This window comes from Chelmon rostratus, chromosome 16 (assembly GCF_017976325.1).
Source record: "Chelmon rostratus isolate fCheRos1 chromosome 16, fCheRos1.pri, whole genome shotgun sequence".
In the NCBI taxonomy this organism is placed as follows: Eukaryota; Metazoa; Chordata; class Actinopteri; order Chaetodontiformes; family Chaetodontidae; genus Chelmon; species Chelmon rostratus.
The window spans coordinates 2,042,787-2,055,986 of record NC_055673.1 but is presented as its reverse complement, the minus strand read 5'-3'; the positions used below and the strand labels follow the sequence as shown (position 1 = coordinate 2,055,986).

Sequence of the window (13,200 nt, the reverse complement as noted above, 5' to 3'; positions counted from 1 at the left end):
GTTCGGAGCGATGAGTCAGTCAGAGGAGGATCTGATCCGACGCTCAGAGGAGAAAATCCAGGAGGAGAAACCAGATCCTCAGTGGAGCTGTGGGAGGAGGAGGCGAGCGGAGATAAACCAGGGGAAATACTCATATTTACGTATATATGTGAGATCTCCGCCTGTGATCCTTTTTATGTTTGTTTAAAGAAACAAAAAACGACAAGAAGCTCGTTAGGAATCACCGCGTTTGGTTAAAAGAGCGTTAAAACTGGGAGCTGAAACAGAATCATCCCGTCTTCACTGACTGAGACGCCGCAGGTTTGAACAGGAAGTCCATCAGACTTACAAGTGGAATCAAACTCAGCTCCACGTCTTCGGCCTCTTCTGTCCCCTCGGTATCCTTCGGTCCGTCAGAAAGTCGGCTGAGATGAAAAACACAGTTTGGCAAAACTCAAGGCCCTGAAAGCTCGTCCTGGATCCAGTCAGAGGAAGGTCTCGTTTTTTCTGTTTGGGAGTTTTTTGTACAAAATATTATTTTCATCTTCCTCTCTTTGTTGTCGAGCACAGCTCCGCATTGCTTAGCAGTCTCATTCCTGTTTTCGTTTCTGCTCATGCTTCGTGCTCTAATTTGCCGTGCTGAATTTAAAACAGGCCGCTTCTCCGATCCATAATTCACATGCATTTAATTCAAGGTAGGATTAAAGAATAAACATGAGTCCTGAAGATGTTAAATCGGCGCTTCAGCAAGTGGAAACCGAGCTGCGAAGGCTGTTGATGAAGTATAAGAAAGAGAAGTGACATTGTTAAGAGAAGGAACGCAGCGAGGGAGTCGCACCTGGAGAGCTGAGAGGCTTTCAGATGAGCGAGAGAAGGCCGAGACACCTTTCTGTGTGCAGGGCGGCTCGAGAAAAAGTCACCATGTGACATTTCATTCCCAAAATTCAAAAACAGACGTACGGTTTTCTGCAGATTGGCTTCACGGCACTGAGCGCGTCGATGGAGAGAGGAAGAGCTGGTCTGAGGGAACAAGAGGAGAAAAATCCCTTCAGAGAAAAGTATCGAATGCACAAAATGAGAAGGTGAGTTAAGAAAAGGAGGTGATCTGATACCTGCGGCAGAAAGAGACGCAGCCTGTACGTACGGCGAGAGCCAGGAGGGACGGCGGAAAGGAGACACCCCAGGGGTTTCCAATCCGGGAGAAATGTGTGTGTGCTCGGCCGGATGGCGGCGTAGACCGTCCTCAGCTGGACCCGGCGCGCTCGGTCCAGCACGCTGATGCAGCAGCCTCCGGCGCCCCCCGCGGCACTAAACCAGCCCGACTTTGTAGTCCGGGCCGCCGCGGAGGCCGCTGCTACGCTGCGCCGTCGTGTAATTTGGGACAGGACGCATTTTCAACAAAGCTTGTTTCAGTTGAGGCTCTGCAGTTTGTGTTAAAAGTTTGGGAAACCACATCTGGAGCTGTCACGGAGGTCCGGTGCAGAATATTTGTGTCACGACCAGGATAGAAGCAGACAGCGGGCCCAGAATAGCTCACTGGCGACTGACAGTAGATTCATTCAGTGCAGAAGTGGACGGTAATGTAAACCTGTTTGCTGCGTGGTGCTTTCAGATTGTCCACGTTTATTCACAGGCCAAACACGGCACGAGCTCTGGCCCCCACAGCACGAGGTGCATTACAATACAGCCTTCAGAGGAGGTCACAGTGAACTAGCCGGTAGACTCGTTTACTAATTCCAGCGTTCAGTATTTAATATTAACGATCTGTTTGTAGCTTCTGGAACTACAGCTGAATTCTTGCTGCCAAACTGTCTTCAGCTGCAGTTCCTTTGATGGCCACTAGATGTTGACCCCAAAAAGCTTCACAGGAAGTCTGAACATTTCTCTCTGAATAACACAAAAACATTTTCGTTCACAAGAAGTTCGGGTCTTGATAACTTACTGACTTTTTTAAAGAACTGTGCGATTTGAGTAACGTCCGCTCAGGAACGTCAGGCTGATGGCACAGACGCTGTTTTCATGTTTTTCTACAGTTTCATCTGCTGGCTTCAGATACCAACACACCTAGAAACATGAGCAGAGAAGAAATGTAACGTATTTAGCTTTTCATTAGCGTTTAATCACCTGAATGGTTGTGTTTTCGTGATCTTGGAGTGAGCTCTTTGTGTCTGCAGAGGGAGCAGCTCCTCGTCCACAGGCTCCACCGCGTTGCACCGCCGTGTTTCTACAGTAGCCCAGAATGGACAAACCAAACTGGCTTTTTTGTATGGTTTTCGTGGTTTTTGTCGCAGGTTTTCATAGCTTCTCCTGCACACTTGGAAAGGGAGGGTGACGTGAGAGTGTTCAGTCACTTGCAATCTGCAACCTCACCACAAGATGGCACTAAATCCTGCGCACTGGACGCAGTGCAACTAGAGTTATCGTCCTATCAGGGACACTCGCTGTATCCCCTGTTTGATGAACATTGCTGCTGTACTCCCATTGGATAATCCCATTTTTGTATCGTGCTAAATTAGCATCATAGTAGCTCGTCTGTTCATTTTCATGGTTCTTTCTGTTCTGTGTTGACGTTTTAATTCTCTGTTAACAAGTGGTGCATAAAAAGCCTCAAGACAACAGCTGTTTGAGTAACATTAGAACCAGTCCGGGATAGTTTAATACTAACTCACGCCATACTCACACAGCTCAGTGACGTAGGATTTGTTGGAGTCTAAAATATGTGTAAATGTTATAAAAGAACTGCTGAAAAGTGCTTCCTAAAACCGAACAGTGTGGAAAATATCGTATTCATTTTGTTTGTGTGCATTTCTGAACGCAGCGGTAACTTTTACCACCTTTACTTGTGTATATACTGTAACAGTTTTCCACTGCAGCACCAGCACCGAATCAGTCACCAGTCTAAGAGCTCGCTTGTGCAGAAAACCTGACCATCCAAAGCCAAAACTTACCAGCGTTTGGCTGCCGTCCAGTCAGCTTTTTCAGTGTTTTCCTGGGCTCCAGCCAGCCTGCAGGCCGGTGCCAGCCCCACTGGGTGCTCGGGAAGGTTTATTTTCCCGGCCCTTCTGCTTTATTGAATGGGTTCTATGCAGCTCAAGGGGTGGAGCGCTGTGCTAACACTGCCAAGGTGATGGGTGCAGTTTGCACATGGGTCACCAATGCTATAAATATTTGCATCGAAGGTGCTGCGAAGCACCTCGAATGGAAGCATCCAGCAAACACGGCAGGTTGCTGGGGTTGCAGGAACGGCTCTGCACCTGATAACTCGGTGGGTTTTTTCTCTCTTCTTACTTGCTCGGAGACTTCCTCTGTGGTTTTCATGCTGAGTGAGTTTCATGACCCTCAGGCCTTTGAAACCTGATTAAAAAGCTACTGTATCATCTTTAAATGAATGGGCATTAAGGCAAGATAAGGCTGTTTTCTCCTTTCCTAGAAAGCTTTGCAGATATGCGGCTTTATCGCCACTGAGATGTGTCACTGTATGTATGGCTGTTCGGTTCAGGCTTGCAGCTATTTACACGCCTGTTGTGGATGAGATTATTAGCTTTAATTATGTGAAGACTCAAAACATTTAACAGCACATCGACATTTCATCTGCAGCAGATCTAAATGTTTGAATCCGTCTCGTTATTAATTGTGGAAAACAAAGGCTGCACGATTAGTGCGATGCCCTAATGTTGTCACTCTCTGATCACACTGTTGTTAATAAAACCGCCATCTGTTACCTCCAAATGCTGCCGCTTTAGTCTTAAATCTGAGCGGCGCCGGTGTTGCTGCAAGAAGCGAGCGGGGATCTGAACCAGCGGTGGGAGTGTGAGGAGCGGTGCAGGTACTGTATGGGGGCTGATGGGATCTCCACAACCGCTGGTGGAGGTATCGACTACGTGGGAGAGAATGACTCACCCTAAAACTCCACACACACACACACACACACACACGTACACACCTGTGGAGGAGGTGTGTGTGTGGGCAGTCAGTGTGGCCGGGCAGATTGCTGCTCGCCTCTCTCGCTGAGCTGTAGTATGAAAGTGTAGCCTCGCTGCTGCTGAACTTCACCACCACAACGCTCGATTCCTTTGCTTTTCCTCTGTTTTTTTTCGGTTGCGTTTTCCACCAACACACCTGCGCCGCAGCCGCTGCCGTGGCCGGTCGTAGCGGGAGACATTTCACTCGTGGTGATTCACTCGTTTCGGTGCTCGTGTGTGATTTCTGCTCTTCCTCTGAGGTCTGGGCTGTTAAGTTTTCAACTTTTAGGTTGTCTTTTTTTTTTTCTTCCTCTGCTGTGAAATGTTGTGTGGTTGTGGTGAGAAATGTGTCATCCCCCCCTTCTTCTTTGCAAAGTTTTGTCCAGATCCTGAATTTCTACAAATGTGCACAAATTAGCACTGAATCCCAACACAGTGAAAGAGTATAACTGCTTTTAAAGACACTGAATTAGAGTGTCAATCTGCCATTGTTAACTACACAGCCTCCATGGTGAAATACATGTCAAACATCACATCTAACACAGCGCTCTGCTGTGTTGTTATTAATGTTTGGTCTCCAGCGGTGAAGAACAGCTTCTAGGCTGCGTTTAGACGTCGGACTGTTGATCTTGAACAGACCGAGTCGGTTAAACTTCGGTTCGGCGTCGCAGCGTGTGCTGGTCGGTCGGCTCGTTTGTTAGCGTCAGAGTTCGGGGCTCTGGGTGATGGGTTATGAAGTATTCAGTGAATAAGAGGCCTCTCATACTTCCCAGGCTTAAGGAGGCAGTGATATTATCTGTTTACAGTCTGCTTCCCTCTTTAGCCTCCGTCTTCTCTTTAGGCTTTCGGTTCCTGAGTGTCTTCAGCAGTTCAGCAGCAGAAAAAACTCAGAACGAGCATCAGAACAGCGAAGGTCAGGAGAACAGCAGCTCGGCTCGTGGACGTCGACTCCATCGCAGAGTTAGAATGCATCGTGATAGCATTAGTCTGGTTTCCATCTAAATGTAGCACAAATTTTAGCCCAATTTTAAGAAAATCTGCAAAACAAAAATGCAAATCAGTGCACGTGTCCATCCACGACTGCCGTGCTGTTCTTAGGAGTCACAGCTGGTGGCGCTATTCTCCAGTCGGATTCCATTAATCGACTGCAGAAGAAGATGGTGTCATTAAAAGATCTGCAGCCAAACCTGAAACGGTCAGAGAGATCTCGGTCATGTGTTAATGTGAGGAAGGTCACAGTCTCGTCATCGCTGACGTTTCGGCCCCTCAGTGCAGCTGAAGCCTCATAGGACGTTCAAGTCACATGATTGATGGAGGGAAACCCACCTGCTGTTTACTGAGTTCATGTCGAGAAACGTCCCTGAATCTGTGTTTAAAAGCTAGTATCTGAAGCTGCAACGACCGGTTTGCCCGAGCTGAAGGGGGGGAACGGTAGCGACAGAGTAGGCGAAAGCAGCCGGGAGGATGGCGGAGCCGATGGCGCCGTTAGTTCGTTGATGGCGTTTGTGTAATTACTGTCACTGCCTGAATCAAACAGTCAGATCAGAGTTAAATGAACTCTGTTGGTTTAAAGTGGCTTCTTGTGGGCCCCTCCCGGCTCAGAGACACTTAAGATCCCCGTCCGTGAGATATAAAGAGGTCACGGTTTAAGCCGCAGTGAAGCACTTCGCTTCCAGACACAGTTTTTGGATTTTTAACCCCCCCCCCTCCGTTCGGCGAGAGCAGCTCAGTAACACTGGAGTTTATCCAGCACCACGTAATTGAGGCCATGATGAAGTCAAGTGTTTTCAGAGTAATGAGTGTTACACTGTTTTAGACTGGAAGGTACAGTAGATCCACCTCACAGCCCCCCCCCCAGTCAGCCACCCACCCACCCACACATTTGTTCAATTTTGCTGAGTGCCACTCAAGAGATATCCCTCAAAAATAAAAAAAAACATTCTCAAATTGATTTTTTTTTTGGAGGGGGGGGGGGGTTAGAAAGGTGCAGATTTTACATGTTTTTAAGGGCTTCGAGTGACAGAAAAAAATGAGATTTTAAAGGTAACTAATCCAATTACGGTTGAAAAAAAATGTTCTCCGCTTTGTTCAAAACGGAGAAAGGAAACAAACTAATTGCAGAAGAAGAAAGCACCTGAGTGACCCCCGTTTAGCCCCCCGGCTAATGATCGACAAAGTGTTCAGCCGTTAGACGCTTCAGTCTGAAACACACGAGCCTGTGGCTGAAACCTGCTTCCACATCGGTTGAAACCACATGAGACAGAAGTCTGACGCCTTCACAGTATCTTCTGTAGCTCTAACCCTGATGATGTCATTGTGATGTCATCGGAGTATCTTGAATTGAGCTCAGGTCTCCAAAACTTTACGAAACTGTGAAAATGACCCCAAAATAGTTTCCTCGATAGAGACTGCGTACATGGTGGTGGGTTGTGCAGCAGTAGTTGAACTGTGGGATATTTTGGGGGGTATTTTATGACTTTTTAAAGAGTTGACAGGAAACGAGGAGAGAAAGAGATTCAACATGCAACCAGAGTCCCAAGCCGGACTCGAACAGGACGCTGTGGTCACGGTCAGCGCCTCAGCCCACAGGCCACTGAAGGGAAAGAGGATGCTAATACTTTTATAGTTTTTGTTAATATTTGGAGGGGGGTTGTGTCACAGAGTCTCCCGTAGCGTGATGACAGGAAATGTTGGAAGGGAAAGCTGCAACAAAGACATGCAACAAAGGTCTCATGCAGAGGAAGTGGACCTGGTTTCCCCCCAGAGCGAAGCCTTCAGTTCTCCCCTCCGGCCGCACAAAGCTCCACCTACGGAGCAGGCCAACCTATACGTGGACCGAGAGGCGACCTCTCGGCACAGCGGGACGGACGATATTTAGAGAAACGTGAGTCAGAAAATCAGACTGGAGCTGTGAGAAGCTCGTGGGTTTACCTGGAGCGACGGCGGCAGCTCACTCCCGCAGTCATTAGAAAAAAGATGTGATTATGGTGAGATTCGGCTTGGCTCTGAGCTGATATAACACCAAAAGAACTGGAGCGTTTTGTCGTATTTCAGCATATTCCTGCTTCCTTTCTTTCTCTTTTTGTGTGTTTACAGAAACACTTTCATGTTAGCGGTGTCAGCGCGGGTCACATGTCACAGCAGCGTACACATTTCAGAAACATGTGTGAAGATATGTTAAGGTGTTAACCACGCTGCCGGAGCGAGGGAAAGAAACCTTGGTGTGGTAACTGGGTTATGAATAAAAACAGATTTTAATGCAGCTCAGGTGTTTTTCTGAAAGTGTAGTGAGAGTGTTTGGTTTCGCAGAGCTGAGATCATATTTCTGCCGTTCAGAGGTGGTACGCTGCGATACTTCACTGATATCAAACAGTACTCCCAGTGAAGGCCAATTGGAGATAGACTGCTGGGAAATTTCTAAAATTACTATTCCAAATTTACAAGGTGGAGCGCTGCCACTGTTAGACAGTTTAGGGAGAGCCGCGGTGCGTAAACCGTTTTAGTTCGTCTCCTGCTGTGATGCAATCTGTTACGAGCATCAGTCAAATCACCCTCTCTGTTAGAGGATAAGAAAACACAGCCGTCAGCCAAGTCGGTAAACTCTATAAACAGGATTCCCCAACCTGCGTTTACACTGCAGAGCGAGCTGCAGCGTTTCTGCGCTCTCAGAGGGAGCGTGCAGCAGCAGGGCAGCGTTCAGAGGACGCCCAAAGGTCTTTAATGTCCACATTTAAGGGTTTAAATCAATGCAGGCGTTTAAACATGGCCGTCAGAGATCTTTTCACCGCGCAATTGGAGCCTTCTTTTCTCTTTATGTCCACTTTGATTAATCCAGAACAGAGTTATAAACACAATCTGCTTCCTGTCTGCTTTAATGAACACAGATGGGCTTTATGTCCCCAAATATTTAATTTCCTGGTGTTCGTTTCTGTCGTATTCTGCCCGTTTATGATTTGATTACAACCGATGGGTGAAAAATTAAAGGAAAAGCCTTCAATAAATGAGTGAAGACACATAAAAAATGCCTCCACATGGGGTATCGCTGAACGGTTTCATCAAAATTACGTCAATCATCTTCACAGTCGCCAGATCCCAGACCAGCTGAACTGCTGTAACCACCGCCATCGCTAAACCGACCAAATGAAGACATGGCTTTTTCAGTAGTTCAGAGAATCTCTGGCAACTGGGAGGCTTCATGTTTGTCCCCAACCAGGATGAAATCTGTTCACCATCTTAGTTTGGCTACAGCCGAGGCTGATGGGAACGTCAGGTATGATGATGGCGGTAGACGAAAAGTCAGGGTTTCATCCTCTGGGGACCATGAACGCCAGCATCAGTCTGGACCGAAGTGGTGGGCCGACCAACGCCGCCGTCTGTAGAGCCACGCGAACTTGTCACAACACCCGGCAACGACATGGAGATGATGCTTCAACGCTATGCAAATATCCTCAGGCTTGGTAGCAACAACCCGGCATCAACCAATCACAAGGCCAGAAGAGAAGAGTTGTTTTCTACTCCAACACAAGTACATGAAAGTACTTCAAAGTTAGGAGCAGATATGCACGATGGTTTGTGAAAGGTCGTCTTTAAGACAGCTAAACTTTCTGAAAACCGAGACATCCCACTGAGAGACCGGACGCGGGGATCGAGGGCGGAGAAGGGTTAAGGATGTCGAGGATGGGGGAGAGAGGATGGGGGGAGCGGAGAGACTCTCTGATTTGAACTGAATGCTCCAACAATCCATTTGTACTGCAGGATTTTCCAAACAATTCCCAGACGACAGAGGTGGTGTAACAGAGAGAAAGAGAGGAAAACGGCAGAGCTGCCATGAAATCTGTGTCGTATCAGAGCAGCTTTACTCCAGTTTATGAGTACGATACTCTCCTCCTGATGCCAGTTCAACACTGTCATCAGAGCGATGTTAGTATTTATTATTTTCTGTTGTATAATCACGTCAAGACCGGAGCTTGTTTGGATCGACGCTGAACTCGACCCCCCTCCAGCTCTCGTGCTTTTCCTCTCGGAGCACGAACAGTATCAGTGTAGCGAGCGTGGAGAGGGGGGACTTGGACTGCGGCTCCATCTGTACAGTATTATCCTGGTTCCCTCTTTGCGAGCTTGATTTCTGAGAGTCTATTTTGCATTAGTGCTGCATGAATGTTTTCCATGAAAAATCCTCAACGGGCGAAACAACAGAAACAGCCGGACCTGGACCGAGTGTTTGTGTGTTCGCCTGGAGCAGAAATCCACCCTGAACACTGTTACACAACTGCTGGCAGCCTGCTTCACAGCTGTTTGACATATATGTATTCGAGATGTTCGGCTGACGTGTGTACGCATGGCTGAGCGTTGAACCTCAGCACCTTTGGTTCCAACCGAATGTGCCCGTAGCCGAGAGCGTCACGGGCATCGTGTATCTATCTATTGGATTTGTACGAGGGTTTTATTCTTTACATCAAAAGTTTGCCAGTTTTAGTTGATTTTGTTTGGCAAATATTTGTACTACCGACCGTGTACAGTGTGATGTCATGTCCAGATGTGCTTCATTAATGGCTGAAAAACATTTCAGTGGTTTATAGAAAAGTTTGCTTGACATGAAGCAAACACAAAGATATGAGACAGAGGCCACTGTAGGAGAGAGGCTAGCTGTGCAGCCTTGCCCAGTCGCAGTCCTTTTCAACCATATATGATTGTTGAACATCTAAACTCAAAGCTGTGGTCATTAATCTGGTGCTCTAACAGCCCCCACTCCTCCGGTTCCAGTCTTTCCACCAGATGTTGAACCCGCTGCAGGGATTTTGCTCCCATTCAGACAGGAGCATTACTGAGGTCCAGCACTGATGTTGGGTGATCAGGTCTGGCTCACAGTTCATCCCAGAGGTGTTGGATGGGGTTGAGGTCAGGACTCTGTCCAGTCCAGTCCGGTTGTTCCACAACAAACATTTCTTTATGGAACCGGATTTGTGCAGTATGGATCCTGGTACTGGACTGATACTGACTCAAAAGGCTGGATCTGGTGACAATGGGCTGATCTGGTACCGGATACCAATTCAGTACCTTTATATATATTTATTTATTACATTTTGTTTTACCAGGTTAGGAAAGTGAAGCCTAATGTTGTCTCAAATTAAAGAATGATCCCAGTCTCTCCCCCACACTGAGACATACAGCTTATTAACTAAACACTGGATCCGGATCGGTACTCAATGTGGGCCGACGCTCCAAGCACAGGTGTTGGTATTGACCTCAGCATGGGTATCAGGACTGAAGGAGTTACAGTGGTCGTCCTAGCATGGGGGCAGCGTCATGTTGGAACAGGAAGGAGACAAACTCTTGATGTACGCTGTCGTCTTAAGAATCACTGTATGCAGCAGGAATATTTCCCTTCGTCAAGGCCAAACCATGGAAAGATGGCTGGGATCTTCTCCATTTGAATCAGGTTGAAGCTTGCGAGAACTTTATTTCCCAATTTAAAGTTCAGCGAGCAAAGCTGATGAACAAACTGCTGAACTGTTGCTGAATTATGCGGCAGCCTCTACTTCTTGTCTTTGGGAACACTGAGGTTACTGAGTTTAAAAGCTGGCTTTCAAAATCAATTTAGCTGCAGGGAGAAACGCTTCCCTCGAATAAAGCCAAAGAGTTCAGGCACTCGTCGCTGCATTCGACGAAAGGGATTCTGGGAAATAAAGTAGTAAACCGGTAGCAGAAGTAGAAATAAATGAGGCCGGTCAGAGAAAGCAGAAAAAAATAACAACCCTTCCTGACGTGCGATGAACAAACTGATGCTTCCTAACAGTGTCACACAATCTGTAGAAACATTTCTCAGTGTTTGTATATGTCTTACATTCATGCTCCGGAGCAGAGCAGCGAGTGGGAGTCGAACAGAGCCTACATCTGTACAGCATTACACTTGTTAATCTTCTCTGAGAGACCAGAGCCTGTTTTCTCTGTAACAACATCTTGATTCTCTCCAACTAATTCTTCCCTGGGGGGCCGCGAAGAGTTACAGCAGAGCAGCGGTGCATGTACAGAAACTTTGATATCGGCCAAGCGCTTCCTCCTGGGTCGGCGGGTTCAGTTTAACCTCGCGGTGACGGCGGAGCAGGAGGGGCGGCGACGTTTTAACAAACTGGTCGCTAACCAGAAAGTCCGCCGTTGTTTTGGTGAGCAGGCAGGGTGTGTGCCGCTGGAGTGTGTTTGAGCAAAGCGCTCATCTTACAAAGTCGCAGGTTACCTTCTTTCAGGGAGTCGAGTAAAATAATTGTTCAATGAGCTGAAACAACTGAAATGGATTAGTCGATCGACACACGACTGACAACAAAGCTTTTTTCGTGTCGTCAGCTGTCGTTCCATTAACGTGTTCGTGCATTTTGAAGTATCGCATTACAATTTGCAAAAACTTCCGAAAATATGCAAGAACACGAAAAAGAGTTCATGCAATAGCAAATGTTTCACTCACGCGGCTGATTGTCTGCTGAGGAAGAAGAAGCTCTTCCTGCAGATTAAAACGTCTCCTCATCGCTGATCTTTTCTCACATTCATACGTGAAACCTTTTTTTTTTTCCACTGTTTGAGGTTCGACTGGCGCTCTCGTCACGTCGTCCTCTTCTGCAGTGGTATACCTGTTTTCCAGCTGCAGAGTTGACACCACCCTCTGCTTATCTCAATGAACCAACTCCTTATGATTGTATGAGGGACCACCCTTGTCTTCTTTAATCATCTTAGAGTCTGGAGTAAAATCTCTGGAACATGTTTCATTTGACAGAAAGACCTGTTGAAGAGGCAAATGAGAAAACCTGTTCAGTTGCAGATGCTAGTGGAACAGATGCTAACTTGGCGAGGGTTGGGGCTTTGGCTTCTCAGCTTTAACGCCGGTCCAGGCTGTAGTCGTGGAGACCAAACTGTTGGGCCCAGCTAGCGGCTACCAGGACGCCAGCCGCTTTCCAGAAAGCACGTCTGAAAAACCAAACCTGTAAATCTGAACCAACTGCACGTGTCACTGCAGGTTTTCCACTCAGCCTCTCCGTTCGGGGGAATCCTCCATCATATCAGGCGTTGACCCGACGGACAGATATCCCAGATTTACTGCACAGCAAATGTATCAGCACTCGTGCAAAGCATCGGTGGGCGTACATGTACAGCGTGCAGAGAAAAGGCCTCCGATTACCCGTACATCTGTGCAGCATTAGCTTGTTTTCTGCTCGTCTCTGTCTGAGGCCAGTGTGTGTGTGTGTGCGCGCACGCTGGGGGCGACTCAGAGGAGTTTTGTTGTTGACGCCGTCGTAGGAATTAACAGGATGTTAGATGACAAGAAGTTACACCGACACACAGTGGTCTCTCGGTCTGCTTCTTCGAACGCTTTGTGTTTGTTTATGGCAACGGGAGATTAGGACCCATCTGGTGTGTGTGTGTGTGCGTGTGTGTGCGCGTGTGTGCATGTGTGTGAGAATCGGTTCGAGTTTTGGACAGTAAAGAGCTGTTTGAGGGTTCAGGCTTGGTTGTAAGGATTAGGTTAGAATTGGATTAGGGCTGAGGTTTAGGCATTTAAGGTTAGTCCAGGAGGCTCGGGAATGCTTGTCAATGAGCGTCCTCGCAAGGATAGAAGTACAAGTGTGTGTGGGTGTGTGTTTGCGGGTGGGTGGGTAGTTGGTTTGGTTGGGAGGGCGTGTGGAGAGAAGAAGAATAGAATTGGCGAACGAGTGTTTTTCCAGCTTCTCGTGTGTAAACGAGAGAAAGAAGCAGCAAAACAGACAGCAAGATGGATATCAAGACAAAGGCTGTGTGTGTGTGTGTGTGTGTGTGTGTGTGTGTGGGGGGGGGATGTGTTGCAGATTAACCATTGTGCAGTGTGTGTGTGTGACTGTTTTGTTTGGCGGTGTGTGAATGATAATGACCTCTGACTCTGTCGGTTCTCTGTTACTTTACTGGATTAGCTCCCCTTCACTGCACTGCCTCTGGACACACACACACACACACGCACACACACACACACACACACACACACACACACACACACACACAGCTACATGCACACTTGGTAAATATCCGACCTTACAAGCAGCCAATATTAAGCAGCGTATTGGTCGGCACCGCAGAGCCCTGACAACAGATACTACACAGCACACACTCCTGTTCGTGTACTTGTACTGCTGAAGTACTACGACCGGAGATGTAGTCACAGTACAGGAAAATACCGCGCCGCGCTCAGACCGAGACAACGTGTGCTGGATGGATACCAAAGTGGTTTTTTAGGTATCGT

General features: G+C 47.5%; 1 protein-coding gene across 2 annotated transcripts in view; it reads left to right on the top strand.

Moving 5' to 3' along the window:
- LOC121620146 (zinc fingers and homeoboxes protein 2-like) overlaps positions 1 to 13,200 on the top strand; it is a 102,659-nt gene that overhangs the window by 30,143 nt on the left and 59,316 nt on the right. The window lies entirely within an intron of this gene.